Consider the following 16,469-nt stretch of genomic DNA (forward strand, 5'->3'; position numbering starts at 1 on the left):
TGGCTTTGATACAGCAACAAGGTTTGGAATATTACTTTTCTGCCTAAAAATGGGTATATTTAACAGTACAGCATGGGGCAGGGGAGAAGTTGTCTAGAAAAAAAGTCTATGCCATATTGAATCCTTAGAAATGAATTCTTGTAGCTGTTGCTAACATGGCAGAGATGTGAAATCCTTTAATTACAGCTATCCAATGACATGGGTGGCAGTTACTCACCATAGCAACCTATATGTTATTATGATGCAGTTAGGATGTCCAGCTAACTCAAGGCATACCTTCTTCCTCACAAAGCATTCCAGCAAAGCCTCTCCAAAGGAGGATTGACAAACATACATGATGCTTTTCACCAGAACTATTTCAAGGAAATGGTGGTTGTTCCAAGCTAATGTCTCCTCAGAGATCTGGCTTTTGTCCTCCTGCTGTGACCTAGATATCACAGGGCTAAAACCTTTGAAACGCAACGACTTCCCATTTGTGTGCTCCAGAGTGTATCTCTGTTGCCACTGATAAGATGTGGCGGCATGCATGAAAATGTGCTCTCGAACTGTGCTGTGGGGTAATATTGTATTCCCTTCTGTCTTTTAAAGTGGATCTAACATGCATTTCCCCCCATCCATTGCCTCAGGATATCAAACTAGTCATGCACAACATAAGCATCAACAACATCTCTAATCAAGGCCTAAGAACAACTGTTGAGTTGGTCTAAGACCAACCTCTCTAGGGATGGGTGAGCCCTCTTTAATGAAACCATGCCAAACACGCCAACGGAATCCCCACTTACCTGGACCATCTGCAAGAGGATGACTGATTACTTGCTCAGTAGTTCTAATATGGTATTTTCAGAGGGACATACGTGCACAGCTTAACATAAGAGCCCTGCTGGGTCAGACCTAAACACCCATCTATTCTGGCATCCTTGTTTCCCACAGTAGCCAACCACATGCCTGAACTGACCTCATCACTGACACTGTAAGGATGAGCTTGTGACCATCAGAATGATGTCACAATGCCAAGCTAAGACAAGAAACCCCAGAAGCAGCTACATATTTAACTGGTAAAGTGATTAATCAGTGATGTCTATATCAAAGATATTATATCAAGGTTAGTACCTCATTACTATCTTTCAAGCAAAAAAAAAAAAGCGGATGTAGGACCCTAATCAGGACCTCAGGATGAGGTGTAAATGACGCATGTGTGGTATGAACATATCATATATAAAATAGTGTGAACACATGCTTAATTCAGACATCTGAGCACCCGAGTGCTAACCTGATGTTTTAAGCCTTAAAATTTAAGGGGAGTGCAACCCCATACAGAGCAGGTTGACATCCTATCATGGCCTCCTGCTCAGTAACACCTCTGTCTTGTCCAGATTTAATTTCAGTTTATTTGTTGTTGTTGTTGTTGTTGTTCAGTCGTTCAGTCTTGTCCAACTCTTTGTGACCCCATGGACCATAGCACGCCAGGCCTTCCTGTACTGCGCTCTCTCCCGGAGCGTGCTCAAGTCCATATTCATTGCATCAGTGATGCTATCTAGCCATCTCATCCTCTGCCGTCCCCTTCTCCTTTTGCCTTCAGTCTTTCCCAGCATCAGGGTCTTTTCCAGAGAGTTTCCTCTTCGCATTAGGTGGCCAAAATATTTGAGCTTCAGCTTCAGTTTCTGTCCTTCCAATGAGCACTCAGGGTTGATTTCCTTTAGGATGGACTGATTTGACCTCCTTGCAGTCCAGGGGACTCGTAAGAGTCTTCTCCAGCACCACAGTTCGAAAGCATCCATTCTTCGGCGCTCAGCCTTCCTTATAGTCCAGCTCTCACAGCCATACGTTACTACTGGGAAAACCATAGCTTTGATTAGACGGACCTTTGTCGGCAAGGTGATGTCTCTTCTTCTTACTATGCTGTCTAGGTTTGCCATAGCTTTCCTCCCAAGGAGCGAGCGTCTTTTAATTTCATGGCTGCAGTCACCGTCTGCGGTGATCTTGGAGCCCAAGAAAGTAAAATCTGTCACTGCTTCCATTTCTTCCCCTTCCATATGCCAGGAAGTGATGGGGCCAGATGCCATGATCTGAGTTTTTTTAATGTTGAGTTTCAAACCAGCTTTTGCACTCTCCTCTTTCACCCTCAACAAGAGGCTCTTTAGATCCATTTTGCTTTCTGCCATTAGGGTGGTATCGTCTGCATATCGGAGGTTGTTGATAATTCTCCCGGCAATCTTAATTCTGACCTGTGATTCATCCAACCCAGCGTTTCTCATGATGTACTCTGCATATAAGTTCAATAAGCAGGGCAACAATATGCAGCCTTGTCGTACTCCTTTCCCAATTTTGAACCAATCGGTTGTTCCATGTCTGGTTCTTACTGTTGCTTCTTGACCCTCGTACAGGTTTCTCAGGAGACAGGTAAGGTGGTCTGGTACCCCCATCTCTTTCAGAATTTGCCAGAGTTTGTTGTGATCCACACGATCAAAGGCTTTAGCGTAGTCAATGAAGCAGAAATAGACATTGTTCTGGAATTCTCTTGCTTTCTCCATGATCCAGCGAAAGTTGGCAATTTGATCTCTAGTTCCTCTGCCTCTTCGAAATCCAGCTTGTACTTCCGGTAGTTCTCGGTTCGCATACTGCTGAAGCCTAGCCTGTAGGATTTTGAGCATCACCTTGCTGGCATGTGAAATGAGCGCAATTGTACGGTAGTTTGAACACTCTTTGGCATTGCCCTTCTTTGGAATTGGAATGTAAACTGGCCTTTTCCAGTCTTGTGGCCACTGTTGAGTGTTCCAAATTTGTTGGCATATTGAGTGCAGCACTTTAACAGCATCATCTTTTAGGATTTTAAATAGCTCAGCTGGAAGACTGTCATCTCCACTAGCTTTGTTGTTAGTAATGCTTCCTAAGGCCCACTTGACTTAACTCTCGAGGATGTCCGGCTCAAGTTCAGTGACCACACTATCATGGCTATCAGGGACATTCAGATCTTTCCTGTATAGTTCTTCTGTGTATTCTTGCCACCTCTTCTTAATCTCATCTGCTTCTGTTAGGTCCCTGCCTTCTTTGTCCTTTATCAAGCCCATCTTTGCACAAAACGTTCCCTTGAGATCTCCGATTTTCTTGAAGAGATCTCGAGTCTTTCCCATTCTGTTGTTTTCCTCGGTTTCTTTGCATTGTTCATTTAAGAAGGCCTTCTTGTCTCTCCTTGCTATTCTCTGGAACTCTGCATTCAGTTGGATATATCTTCCCCTTTCTCCCTTGCTTTTCGCTTCCCTTCTTTCCTCAGCGACTTGTAAAGTCTCCTCAGACAGCCACTTTGCTTTCTTGCATTTCTTTTTCTTTGGGATGAATTTAGTTGCTGCCTCCTGAACAACGTTACGGACCTCCGTCCATAGTTCCTCAGGCACTCTGTCTATCAGGTCGAATCCCTTAAATCTATTTGTCACCTCCACTGTATATTCATCAGGGATATGATTGAGGTCATACCTGGATGGATTAGTGGTTTTCCCTACATTCTTCAATTTCAGCCAAAATTTTGCAAGAAGCAGCTCATGATCTGAGCCACAGTCAGCTCCAGGTCTTGTTTCTAATGACTGTATAGAGTTTCTCCATCTTTGGCTGCAAAGGACATAATCAATCTGATTTCGATATTGACCATGTCCATGTGTAGAGTTGCCTCTTGTTCTGTTGGAAAAGCGTGTTTGCTATGATCAGCGTGTTCTCTTGGCAAAACTCTATTAGCCTTTGTCCTGCTTCATTTTGTACACCAAGGCCATTCTTGCCTGTTATCCCGGTGATTTCTTGACTTCCTACTTTAGCATTCCAATCCCCTATGATGAAGAGGACATCTTTTTTTGGTGTTAGTTCTAGAAGGTGTTGTAGGTCTTCATAGAACCGATCAACCTCAGCTTCTTCGGCATCAGTGGTTGGGGTATAGACTTGAATACTGTGATGTTGAATGGTTTGCCTGGATTCGTACTGAGATCATTCTATCGTTTTTAAGATTGTACCCCAGGACTGCTTTTCCCACCCTTTTGTTGACTATGAGTGCTACTCCATTTCTTCTAAGGGATTCTTGCCCACAGTAGTAGATATGATGGTCATCTGAATTAAATTCGCCCATGCTTGTCCATTTTAGTTCGCTGATTCCCAAGATGTCGATGTTCAATCTTGCCATCTCATGTTTGACCACCTCCAGCTTACCTTGATTCATTGATCTGACATTCCAGGTTCCTAAACAATATTGTTCTTTACAGCATCGGATTTTCTTTTCACCTCCAGACACATCCACAGCTGAGTGTCCTTTCAGCTTTGGCCCAGCTGCTTCACTCTTTCTGGCGCTACTTGGAAATACCCTCTGCTCTTCCCCAGTAGTATATTGGACACCTTCCGATCTGAGGGGCTCATCTTCCGGTGTCATATCTTTTAGCCTTGTGATACGTTCCATGAGGTTTTCTTGGCAAGAATACTGGAGTGGGTTGCCATTTCCTTCTACAGTGGACCGCATTTTGTCAGAACTCTCTGCCATGACCTGTCCATCTTGGGTGGCCCTGCACAGCATAGCTTATGGCTTCACTGAGTTACGCAAGCCCCTTCACCACAACAAGGCAGTGATCCATGAAGGGGTCAGTTTATTTGCACTCATCCAGTCCATCACATCACGTCAGAACTTTCACAGCCTCCCCAGATTGAGATGGCAAGGGAATGGATATAGAACTGGGTATTATCTACATACTGGTGACAACCCACTTCACATCCCCTGATGATCTCTCTGTCAGGGTTGGATCTGAGCCCATAGAGTCCCAAAGCAGCTCTGATTCTGAGGAGGAGATAGAATCCGTGGGAGAGGAACCCTCTCAGGTTTCAGAGGTGCAGCAGGAGGGGGAGCCCCCCCCGCTCACATTCCTGAGAGCGACAGTGACCCTGGCAGGGAAAGGGAGGGACAACTTGAGCTTTTAGATGCGAGGCGCAGGTGCAGGCACAAGCGAGAGGTTGCGGGAGCTGAGCTGAGGCGCTCAGCCCAGTTGGCTCGACGTCAACAGCTGCACCCCGAGGCCCCACGGGAGAGGGGGAGACTTTCCCCTCCTACTCCTTAAGTTCAGAGAGTTGCCCGCACTTTTCTCCAAATGGAGACCAACTGACGTCCTAACTCTTAGAAACCCCTGGTAGGCTGTTCCTTTGTATTTCCTCTGAGTCTCAGGCAATTAGCATTTGTAAGCTTCATTAGGTTGAATGGAAATAAAGCCTTGGAAAGCAGCCCTTTTGTCTGGGTGTTGATTCTGGCTATTGGAGGATTCAGAAGGCAACAGGGGCATTCCTGACACTCTCCAACTGCTTTCACATAGATGTTAAAAAGCTTACAGGATGAAACTGAACCTCCTGTGCCACTTTCCAGAACCTCACTTGTCCTCCAGGAAGGACCAGAGCCACCACAAAGTAGCCCCTCCAATCCCTAGCCCAGCAAGACAGACTGGAAGGATATCATGGTCTATAGTATTGAAAGTGAGAGGCCCAGGGACACACTCCCCCTGTATAATTCCTGGCATAGATCATCAACTATGGTGTTCCAAGGCTGTTTCCAGGCCTAAAGCCAGACTGAAACGGATAATGAAGTTCAGACAGAACTCCTGGAGCTGGGTTGTCACCATGGGCTCGAACATGTGGCCAGAACTTGAGTATTTGACACCAATGTATAGTTATCAAAAATACTCAGGTCCAAAGTTGCTTTCTTCAACAGAGGAGAGACTACTGCTATTTTTAGGCAGGATGGAAAAGAATCCTCAGGTAAGAATGAACATATAATTATCACCAACCACTCTTTCAGTCCCCCATCTTGGCTGCTTGAACAGGCCAGGATGGGCAAGGGTTGAGTGTCTCACTGATCCAGAAATCCGGCCCACATCCTCAGGCTTCACAAGCTGAAAATGATCCAGAACCACAGGATAAGCAGCTCCAGAAGGTACACTGAACTGGCATTGTCAGTGTAGCATCTAAGTAGGCACGAATGTGAGAGACGTTATCTGTGAAACATTTTGCAAATTGGTCACAATGGGACACCATGCTATCCTCAAACTCCTTGATGTAAAAGGATATATACTACCCAGAAAAGCTCTGTTGGCTGAATGTGCAGATGTGATGGTGGTGAAGTAAACTTCCTTTACCACCACAGAATAGTCCTGCTAATGGGCTCTAATCTATGTTCAGTCAGATCCATCACAAGTCTTCCTCCCTAGCACTCTAGTTGTCTCACACTAGGCATGCCCAGTCACTGCAGGTATGGTGTGTGTGGAGTTAACATTAATAGGAAACTGCTTCCTACATTGTCACTTGTCTAAATGGAAATTGCTTTACCTTTTTCATCAGATCTTCTATGCCCCCTCATCCTGTTTCCGTGCGTGCGTGCGTGCGTGTGAGAGAGAGAGAGAGAGAGATTCTACCATTCATGCTTTATTTCATGTTTAGTCACATTTACAAAACCAGCTTCCTTGGCCAATTCCTATTGCTTTAGTATTCATTTTCTCTCTTTTATCTGGAAGATTTATTTCATTTGGTATCTGACAAGCATGCTCTCTGTACACCTTATTGAAATGCTTAGATCTTAAAATGCATGGATAGTCAAGGTTTTGCAAAACTCTTTTATTTATTACTTGATGGACTTTGTCTAGATAAAGTGTTTCACACTAACTGCTCCTCTTTTCAACTGTTTGATTTCCCTTTGCCTCACATTCCTTACACTCTTTACATCTAACTTAAAGTGGCTGGGCTCCAAAAATAGTTTCCATGATGTAAAAGTACTACTTTATAATAATCATTAGGCACATTTTAACATAGTTTGATCAGTTTATTGTAAAGTGCCTAGATGTTGTATAAAACTAGCAAAATGCTCATCATTATAATGTGCAGGTGTATATAGAGAGAAAGTCTGTAGATTGGAAGGACCAACAGGGTTGTGTGTGTGTGTGTCCATTTGTGTGCTCCACATACATAGGCACACCACACACATGTGTGCGCATACACACACACACACACACACACCTGGTTGGCAAAAGCTGGATTACTCAACATCAAGAGTGGAAAGTAGGTTTTGCCTCTGCAGCAGCGGTCTACTTAAAACACTTGCTTTCCCCCCACAGAAGTAAATGGCAACTATCTGGGCTATACCATTGTGGTGTGGGATAAACCTGCTTCCATCCATGGAGAATCCAGCATGCTCATATTTGCATAGCCCCATCCTGGGCTATGTTTCTTAGCTGTGCTAGAACGTTTGGGAGCTAGCGCCAACCAACACACACACACGCAAAACCTATTTTCAGTGAATAAGGACGTCACATTTAAAAGGAAAAAAAGCAGGCTGTTGGCAAACATCTCCAAAGCTTCCAAGAGGAACAGCAATACTGTATTACTTGAACATTTAAACAATACATCAAATTTACAATACTTTTCATTGTGGATTAAAAACACACAATTTTATTTGTAAACATCCAGAATAGTAGGTTAGTTAGAAAAATATTGAACATTATAAAGGAGTTCAGATTAAATATATTGGGTTGTATGTCGTGTTTCCCCATACAGTCCAGATAAGATGGGCTGATAACTTTGCTGGCCCAAGCAGAAGTTGGCTTACACAGGAGGAAACAGACTCCATGAAGAACCAAGGGTTGTATTTGTCCATTTGCCATCTCTCTCCTCCCTTTGCCGTCTCTCTCCTCCTTTTTCTTGTAACTGTTTGTAAACCTGGAGCCTAACCAGAAAATTGCAAGGCCAGGGTGCTTTTCTAATTGCCACATGAGAGCCTCTGACAATTGAAGCCTAGTCAAAACACAAATCTTCCCTCCAGGGTGGAGGAGGGAGAAGACTGGTTGCTTGGAGACTGAAGGGTTGCGTAACTTTTTTTGGGAAGGAGGCAGAAGAAAAAGATTAGAAGGCTCAGGAGACTGAGAATGACTGAAAAGAAAGCCAACTTGCCTGCCTACTTGTTGGGACCAACTGTCCCCAAGTTTCATTCCAGTGGCATTTAAATAGAGAGTGAAGGACACTGGGGCCACTATCCAATTCATGTTTCCTTTTTTGATTTATTACTTATACTACCCTTTATTAATATTTTCATATTCTATTCCTGTAATAAAATAGAGTTTATTTGAAGGAAAAGGACTCACACGTATAATTGATGTCTAAACAATTACCTTTGTACAAAGCTGGTTCTTTCTGACAGAGGATCTGTCAATCCCAGATCACAAGAGAGTATTTTCTCTTCCAGGTTTTGGGAGATAGGCTATTCAGGCTGCTGATAAAACTGTCCAGAAGTTATCATCATTCATGACAGCATCCAACTGTGTCTGTCTGGAACTGACACTGCTGGCAGAACAGATCCCCCACGCACCCAAATCTGCTCGAGAGGACTAGGGGATCCCCTGAAGCAGATCTGGGGGTGCAGAGGAGAGGGGAGGAAGGGCAAGTCCCATTGTCATCTGCATGCCCAATACTGGATGTCGCCCACTGTGACCCTTGTTTATCATAAATGGTCTTGGACAGTGTTTCTCAAACGATGAGTCTCAGCCAACCTTCAGGTGGGTCTCAGTGCTGCAGACTACCCAGTGCCTCTTTGCTTGACCATCCTGTGCCACAGTGTGAAAAAAGGGGAGAAGGGCTGAGAGGCATGTGGAGGGAGGATTACAACACAATATATAAAACTATATTACAACACAATATAGTTTTCTCCACTAAGCACAGGGGTCACTATCCTTTTTGGGTCAGTGGGCATATTTGGAATGTTGAGTGTCATGGCCACTCTCACATAATAGCTGCCACAGAGGGGCTTGCTCATTTATCAAATCCCTTCCATGGTGGGCATGACCAGTCATTAAACAGTCATTTCCCAGAAGGCAAACAGGCAAGACTAACAGAAAAGTAACTAGCCCAAGAACCTAAGTACAAGGCAGAACTGGGGATCTGAGCTCCAAAATACAAAACCACTCTTTTGAACCCAAATAAAAATTTGAACCTAAATAAAGGCAGCACTTTGCTTTGTAGCATGGAAATCTCCCTGTTAAAAAATGATTTGAAATGATCTTAATAAAATAAAAATCTGGAGAGGCAGGGAGTCTAGTGGGTGCCAAGAGGTGTCTGCGGGCACATTGGTGCCAATGGACACCATGTTGGAAACCAAGACCTAGAGCCTCTGGATCAGCAAATTCTTCCCAAAATGGAGGGGTTGAGTTATGATACCACCAGAGCCACTGTCCATACTTAACTTGAAGAAAACTAAATTATGGAATGCCCTGCTACAAGGAAATAGCTGTGGCAAAGAACTTTGCATTTTCAAAGAAGGATTAGGTATCACTATAAAATGCTATCAGCAATAGCCAGCTGATTATGCCGAACTCCATCTCCATCTGCCACCATTTTATGACTGGTGGACCTCAGTCATTTTCAGCTGTCTCAAGTGGGCCCTATGGGTAGAAAATTTGAGAAACCCTGGTCTAGGACAGTCTACAAGAAATGAAATGTTCTCCAAAGTAAAATTTGTATTTTTAATTATGCAGTCCATTTCTCCCTAACAGATCTATTCCTTTTTCTGCCAAAAATGAAACCAAAGGCTGTGTTTTAGCAGATTATATGTACCTGTGTATGAACCAAGTAGTTCTTGTTCTAAAATGTTACAGAATGTATAATGAAAATGAATAGAAATTGCTTCTACAAATTCTTCCCACATTTTGAATATGTCTTTAATAAAATGAGAAAAGTGTTTGAGCTTCGGGCAAATTGAGGGCCTCTTCACACAAGTTTATTTTTGTATAAGAATTGCTTCCATGTGTGTACCACAATGCGTGAAAAACGTATGTGTCATTTTACTGCATGCACATGTGTATTTTTCCATATATAAACACAGTGTGAACTTGCCAATTATGGCTTTCTATCACGTGCACATGCTGCACAATGCATGTTCCTAATGTTCTAACAGATTTATTTTAGTGCTGGGTTATTTTAATTATTTGCAAGGGTCTGATAAACGCTTGGATACCAGGTTGTGTTTGGATGGAGTAATGAGGTGTTAAGGGGCCAGGAGCAACCAAAGGCGGGCTGTGTTATGGTGATGGAGGCAACTGTGGGGGAAAGGTGTCTTTAAGCATGTTTTTGCCATCTCGCCTTCTGGCCCACCCCACAGCCTCCATGATTCTGGGGTTTAAATGCAGCCCCCTCAGGGCCTACCGCTACTGTTAATGAATGCTAGGCCTGTTAACAGGAAGGCATGTAACATCTTTGGTGTTATTCTGAAAGAACATACTGACCCTGCTTGTATGACCTGGACATGGTTGGATGAAGGTGTGCGCGTGCACCTCTCTTAGAAGTGCCCCCGGGCTATGAGGGACACACCAAGCATGGTTTGAGGGGTGGGGATGTTCCCTTGCTCTGTAGCAGGGATGGGCAACCTCTGGTCCTAGGGCCACATGTGGCACTCAGCCTAATTTCAAAAGCTCTCTGCATGTGATCAGTTTAGACCTCTGACAAGAGCAATCTGTCTCTTCCCTGGCAGCCCACTACATGGAAAGGAAGAGAGAGAGAAAAGGCAGCAACACAAAGAGAAAAAGGGGGGACCCATCCACCCCCATAAATTATCCATGAGGAAATGTGGCCCTAAACAGAAAGCAGACTGCCCACTCCTGGTCTGTAGGAATTCCATCACCCTGGTCAAGTACCCTGTCCAACAGTCTCTCAGTGTGAAGAGCCAGTATCTGGTACTGGGAACATGAGACAAGGCTGGAATTCTGTTGGATGGTGTATCACCTTGCTGGCCAACAGACTCTTTGCCTGAGCTGATGGAGGTTGTCTCAGATATGGCATTGAAGACCCCAAAGCCCAGAGTCTTGGGAACTTTAACATTCATGCCAAGACCACTTTGTCAAGGGCAGCTCAGGCTTTCATAGCCCCAATGACAACTATGGGCCTGTCTCAGGTTATATATGGCCCAATATGTGGCAGGGCACACTTTGAATCTGTTTTGTTGCCTTGGACTTGGAGAAACGTTGTGTGTATGGCAGCGGACTTCCCCACCCCCTCCTCCCAATGGCTGAAAAGGCTACACAGAAGATCAGGGGACCCTGCTGAATGTGGAAGGATTTGATGCAGGAGAAATGGAGGGATCCAGAAAAATGAGACAGAAACACCTTCCACTCACAGAAGGTGCCTCTGCCCAATTTTCGGGGATCCCTCCCCTGCCTCTTAGCCTGCGCTTCCGTCAGCCCAGTTCTATGTGCCTAAATGTCGCTCCAACCCACAGTCAACTATTTAATTCCACAAATAGAAGGAAATATATGGCCAGAACATTCAAACAATCTATTGTGCCTGTTTATTTCAACGCATACAAGAGTTGATTTCAGACCCACCCAAATGAAAGGATTCAATTTGCTAAGCCAAGAAAAAAAAATACAAATTCTAATGCTCAAGACATATGTTGCAAAAGGGGCCTCAAATCTGATAGTCGTACTATAGTAGCAATGTAGAGGGTCAGACTAAGTAGCCTCATGCTTCATGTTCTTGCTGAGCTCCTTCTCCCTTGAATATATTGTTGTAGGCTGACGACACGCAGGAATCTCTTAACTTGTCACCAAGGCTAAGGTCATAGTGATATGTATCATGTTCTTTGCTTATCATGTCCTATAACCCATTTCTTGGGATATAAACAATGGTGCTAGGAGAGGAAATGTTGAGGACTGCAACCCCACACGGGAGGGGGAGGAAGAGCCGTTTCCTAGGTGTCACAATATCTATAAATACAATTTGCTGATGTAAATTGGGGCTTTTGGCTCTTTGGAAGTGATTCCAGCCATAAAGCCCGCGCGTTAATAAAGAAAAACTCTTTTTCCTTCACTCCATGGTCTCTCTGACTCTGATTTCTGCAACATAAATGGTGCTGTGACTCGGATTGTGGCAGGCACTGAGACAGAGAGGTGGCAGTTGCCTGCTCTTAATCGCCACACTGGGAGGGAGAGCTCAGCACACGCCTCCCTTTCTTGGCGCCACAGACCTTTTTGGCGGGTGAACGGGAGAAAGCCTGCGCCGGGACCGCCCGAACGGCTGTGCGCGTCAAGAGAACCTCGGGAAGCGGAGGAAGGAACTTGAGCCCTGCCCATATTGCAGCTGCAATTGAGTTGAAACCCACATTGAAGCCTTCAGGAGAAAGGCAAGTATATGGAGTTAAAAGTGAGCCCCGCCTTTAGGAGAAAGGCAAGTGTATGAGGTTGAAAGTGGACTCGCCTTTAGGAGAAAGGCCAGTGTAAGTATATGTATACAAGGGGAACCCACCCAGTTGGGGTGGAAGGGGGACTTGATCACTCCCCGAGCAGGCTCTAGTACTCAGCAAGGCGCTGAGGAAACTGCTTCCCTCTAGTGGAAAAAGTGGGATAGTGGGAGGCAGGAACGTATAAATGAAGTGTTGAAAAATTGTGTGAGTGGCTACTGCGGTTCCTGTCGCATACTGTTGATCTTCCGGGTGCCCAGGCCAGTAGCAAAGTGTGTGGTATGAAAAGTCCTCTTGTGTCGGTCAGTGAGACCCCTTACTCGCTGACCAATCCCCTTCCCTCTTTGTGTCTGTCTTCATCTTAAGTGGGAGGCTATGGGAGGTGGGAGAAGCAAGACTTGCACCCCCTAGAGATGTATGTTAAAAAAAAAATTTTTAAAGGATTCAGAATGGAGAGAGGAAACAGCAAAAAAGCTCAAGGCCGAGCTGAAAAAAGAAAAAGAAAAAAAAAGAACAAGATCTGAGGCTGTTAATTAGAGAATTGTTGCAAGACAGCCTGGCTTTTAACGAAGTGTGGGAGTGTGAGGCCGAAGAAGTAGCCGTTAGCCTAGTGCGCCAGGAGGGGGGGCAGGAGAATTGCCCACAAGGTTCTGAGTTGTGCAACATCATCACCTCGCCTAATTGGGATGAAATCCCTAAGAAATGGAAACTGAAAATGAAGACCCAGAAGATAAAGGCGCAAAATGGGATAAAGGTGAAAAATCAGCCCCCAGGGCGCAGGCTAGATCCCTCTTCGAGTGGAAAGTGTGCCATAGGACGGTCCCAAGGCAGAATAAAGTGGAGAGACCATGTTGAAGATCTCTGTCAAGGTAACCATGTTTAGCTTTGAACTGTCCTAAAATTTCATAGAGCCTGTAGACCATCAGCTATATGATTTCTGAGGAGCGTAACCATTAAGCTTTTGCCGTGGGATTCCCTGCAATGAAGAAATCTCACTGATTTAAGTGTCCAGTGTTAGACTGCCTGAGTGTGTGTGCTGAAGAGACCGAGAAACCAGACAGCATGTTCCTGGCCAAGCCAAAATCACACTACTACCATGCTCCTGAAAGCTGCAATAAACTGTGTAAGCTGGGAGACCCAACCTGATTGAGAAGAAAAGAAGATATTGGAGTAACTGTCTTAAAAAAACAGTGAAATCTGTGTAGCTGGCTGGCTGATGCTGTCAGTGATGTTACAACTTTAAGACTGTTTTTCTGTTTGAGACCCCAGCGAAATAAGCTAACCTGAGTTATTTGTTGCCCGTGCCAAAGCAAAGATTTGGCTGCCCTGTACCTCATTGTGTCCTGTTTTAAGCTTGGGATTTACAAATACAAACTGAGAAGCTTGCCTTTGAAGTCCTGCAAATCACCCCACCACCTCCCCGAAGATTAATGGCTGCCTGAAAAATGCAAGTATAAGGCAATGCCCATCACCCCCCAGCGACCTGAGCTTCGGTACTTTGCTTTCGTGTACCAAGTTGAAAGAGAAGAGGGATGTGTGTGTGATATTGTAAATCCCTGGCTAGCTTGTCTAGTGATAGATAGCCCCGAGAGCTTCCCCCCCCCCTTTTCACAATGCTGTGAGGCTTTTCATAAACTTGAACTCTCATTGCTGTAGACTGTGTGTCTGTGTTTGTAGTCAGCTCAGTGTACAACAGGCTGAGTTTGATCTATGACTTTTAGATTTCCTTCTGCTAGAACTCATGCAGCATAAAGTTGCTGATGCAAAAATGGTGACCTAGAACTCTTTGCGTGTGTGAGTATGCCCATCCCTTGATTTTGATGGGCCCTGGGCATGCAGCCAGAAGAGCAGTATGATTGCTAGATCTGCTCCATCATGCCTTACCATGCAAAAAGTGTTTTCCATTCATTGTGTTAAATTGCAAAACAGTTTGTTGTGTGTATTTTATGATTTCTTAGATATCATAAAATATATGTGATATTTGCAGATTAGTGTTAGTTGCAACTCCAAATGATACTGAGTGTGGTTCCCAATGGTTGACAAGAGAAAAGACAAAGACAAGTAGAGAAAGACAGAGACAAGTAGAAAAAGACAGAGAAATAGAGAAAGTGGCAGACACAGAGAAAAGGGGGAAAAAGGAAGAATAGGCAAGAGGAAAAGAAAAAGAACATTTGTAAACAAGAAGCGTGGCCATAGTTGCCCCCAGGGTGAATTAGAAGCAGCTGATTATGCCTAGAGCTTATTACCTGGGGGTAAAGTAGCCACAATAATGTAATAGTTCTTTAAAATGAGAAAATGTAACTAGAAGGAGAAGAAGAGCCTATCCCAAATGTGCGTCACTGGGACTAGTGTAGGGCAGAAAAGTTTAAGTAAGTGAGTTTAACTTGCAAAAAAGACAAAGAGACAAGGCTGGTGCATGGAGCGGAAAGTTTTATGTAGAAAGTTTGAAACTTGATCTGCAATACAGGCATATCTGCAAGAGAGAGAAAGCAAGAGAAAAAAAGCAAGAGAGGGAGAGAGAGATTTCTCTCTCCCAACACACAAGCGGGGCTAGAGCGCCTCACCCAGTATCAAACCCTGCTGTTAGAAGCCATGAGGGCAGGTATAAAGAAGTCAGTTAATATGACTAAAGTGTCTAAAGTGCTGCAAGGTGCCACCGAGGCCCCAAAGTGTATTTGGAGCGTCTTTTAAATTCCTATCACCAGTACACCCCCCTCGACCCAGAAGCCCAAGAAGACGTGGACGAAGAAATAGAAGACCCGGAAGAGGCAGAGGATTCTTGAAAAGAAACCAGTGTGCCCAGTGTGGACAAGATAGACATTGGTGGCATGAATGCCCAAATAAAATAAATCAAATACACAAAGAAAGGAACCAAAGGGGCCAGAACGGGTGAGGGAGGAGACAGCTTGGTTAGCAACCAAACTGGCAAAAGCAGGGGTCTATAAAAATGTATAAAGAAGCCCCCTTCATTAAAGTGGCTAAAGCCAAAAAGTCTTAAATAAGACAAACCGGGCCCCCTTAATCTCGGCCCCGGGAAGCCCCTAGTCACTGCCACTGTGAGGGGCCGTGACATTGACTTCATGATTGACACTAGAGCGGCATCAAGAGCAAGCAAACATTAGCCTTAAACATGAAGTCCAAACACTGGGCAAAGTTCTTCAAGCCCAGCGTCATTTTGTCTTCGAAAATAGGCCCCAATTCCCATCACAGAAGTTCATCCTTTCCAACCAAGAGAAGAAGTATGGGTTAAAGAGTGGAAAAATGACCCTTTGACTCCTAAGTGGAGAGGACCAAAAACTGTCATACTTTCCACCCCCACAGCCGTGAAGGTAGCTGAAATTAAACCCTGGATACATTAGACACGAGTCAAGAAAGCAAAGGGGAAAGTAGACTGTAGCTGAAAATCCTTTAAAAGTCATTCTAAAGAAACAGTAAGAAAACTCAGGCTAGACCCTACTGTGGGCGCACCTGGAGACCGCCCACCCAGCGTACGGTCAGACCTGCAACTGGAGAGAATTGAAGAAGGGGACTAGGCCCTACTGCAGCTAGCCAGGTGATAGCTGCCCAGCGTACGGTCAGATCCCAAAGAAAACAAAACATGCAGGTTGTAGTAGTAGTGTTGTGTTGTTGTTTTTTTAATAACGTGTACTAAATGGGGGTCTGCCCCTGGAGGGGGAAGTCTGTCCCAGCGATTCGCTGATAATTACTGGCTTCACCTGGCTAACATCACGGAAGTAGAACATTTTTGTTTGCCAAGAGATATACCTGCAAACAGGCTTTTTTTTAAATCTCTTTCTCCTCCATCATTTAAGCTGTGAAGTACACCAAACGCTTTGTTGTTTTAATTTGACCAATAATAGTACTGCTATAGATGTTCAAATCAATAATCTGCATAATATAGTAGTTGACATAACAATAAAACAAAACAATTGGCTAAATTGGTTAACCTCTTGGCTCCCAAATTTTAGCTGGCTTAAAGCATTGTTCATCCTAATTCTACCAGTGTTGTTCATAGGGGTACTGTTATGCCTTTGCATTCCTTGTTTTATGCGCTGTTTAACCAATCTGTTTTATGTCTCGGCTAGTAAAACTGCCGCCCTCTACGCTCTAATAGCCCAACAGGAGGTTAAGTGATATGTCTGTTATAAAAAGTTTTGTATTGTGCTTTGCAGACTATTATGAGCATTCGCTTATCAGAAATGCTATAATTGTAATGAAATTATGCATTTAAGGGGGGAAATGTAGT

At 44.3% G+C, this 16,469-nt stretch overlaps 1 long non-coding RNA gene across 1 annotated transcript in view; it reads left to right on the forward strand.

The window, feature by feature from the left end:
- The window catches only part of LOC146344535 (uncharacterized), a 53,721-nt gene extending 43,978 nt beyond the window's left edge, over positions 1-9,743 (forward strand). Inside the window, exon 5 of the long non-coding RNA XR_014792239.1 lies at positions 8,243-9,743. This is a non-coding gene — a long non-coding RNA (uncharacterized LOC146344535). The remainder of the gene's footprint in view (positions 1-8,242) is intronic.
- The last annotated feature ends 6,726 nt before the right edge of the window (positions 9,744-16,469 follow it).

This window comes from Heloderma suspectum, chromosome 5 (assembly GCF_057233095.1).
Source record: "Heloderma suspectum isolate Gila_16-S chromosome 5, 16-S_ref, whole genome shotgun sequence".
NCBI classification, from domain to species: Eukaryota; Metazoa; Chordata; class Lepidosauria; order Squamata; family Helodermatidae; genus Heloderma; species Heloderma suspectum.